Source organism: Mastomys coucha, unplaced genomic scaffold (assembly GCF_008632895.1).
Source record: "Mastomys coucha isolate ucsf_1 unplaced genomic scaffold, UCSF_Mcou_1 pScaffold18, whole genome shotgun sequence".
Lineage (NCBI taxonomy): Eukaryota > Metazoa > Chordata > Mammalia > Rodentia > Muridae > Mastomys > Mastomys coucha.
Window position 1 is genome coordinate 46367093 of NW_022196900.1, and position 604 is coordinate 46367696.

Below are 604 nucleotides of genomic sequence, written 5' to 3' on the forward strand. Positions count from 1 at the left end.
GACATCAAACTAGGGGCGGTGGGGGGGGGGTGTACATCAAGCTGTAACAGACCTAAAACCTTCCTCCCTGCTGGCTAGTTTTCATGTGCCAGAGGGTACTAAGCAGGCTGCAGGGGAAGTCATCAGTGATATTACCCAGTGGTAAGCCCTGAATACTACAATACCAACCTGCCACGCCCACTGGTACAATAGCAACACAAAGGTTATGAGGTAAGCAACTGCTTTTGAATTGGATTTGAAGCCTGTCACAAAGCAGAGAATTCATGTCTGGCACTGTAAACTTGAGGAAGTTATCTTGCTAAATGGACAGGTCCAAATCCCTTCTAAATATTTATGTTCACATATAGATTAGTGCTGTCCTCGGCCTCAACCAGAGCAGCTTCTCTGTAGTGGGCAGCAATAACGCAGAGACTCATAATTGGTCAAAGAACTGAGAGTAAGTGACTACTGAGTGGCCAGCCCTAAATAAGACATCTATTTCAACATACATGCGTGTGCACATGCATGTGCAAACACACACACACACAAAGTAACTAAATAATGCACAAAAGGGATCAATGGCTTGTAAATGTATCTTTTATGCTCCTATTGTTGTCCCCAAGGC